The sequence below is a fragment of the Nematolebias whitei genome, chromosome 3, assembly GCF_014905685.2.
Source record: "Nematolebias whitei isolate Nwh7 chromosome 3, NemWhi1, whole genome shotgun sequence".
Lineage (NCBI taxonomy): Eukaryota > Metazoa > Chordata > Actinopteri > Cyprinodontiformes > Rivulidae > Nematolebias > Nematolebias whitei.
The window spans coordinates 51,913,309-51,913,894 of NC_056500.1; positions in this window are offsets into that span (position 1 = coordinate 51,913,309).

The following is a 586-nucleotide window of genomic DNA, read 5'->3' on the forward strand; positions in this document are numbered from 1 at the left end:
GTTGACTTACGGGTCAATTTAGAGCTTTCTGATTCGTGGATGGACCAGAAAGAGGTGTGGTTTTTGACGTAAGGTGTTATCAAAAGTCGAGGTCAGAGAATGAGTTTGTTTAACAACTGACAGAGAGATTATTGCAGAAAAGCAGACTTCGTGGAGTCAACTCTTCTGTATCTTCTGTAAAGATTAAACATGACATTTCTTTTTCAGTAAACATTTAGTTGACCGAAGCTTCAACTTTCACATACTTACGTTGCTTGGCTCATTTCAGACAGAAAATCAAGAAATGCATATTAACCTGATTTCTTCTTTGAATGAGGAATAAAAATCATTACTTACTGTTTATGTAAAATAAAAATGAGTAGTTCTCTTCAACCTGTAACATTGAGTGAACTAACACAATTTGATTATCAAACATTTGTAAAACAGTGATGATTATAAAGAATTGTCTTTTCTGCTTGATTAATTCAAGAAAGAAAGTCATCAGATGGCTCAGACTGTATTCAGATCAATGAAATAACAGTCCCTGTCCATCTGATAGATTTGGGGTCATCAGGGTCAGATCAGGGTCAGATCAGGTTCACTACAG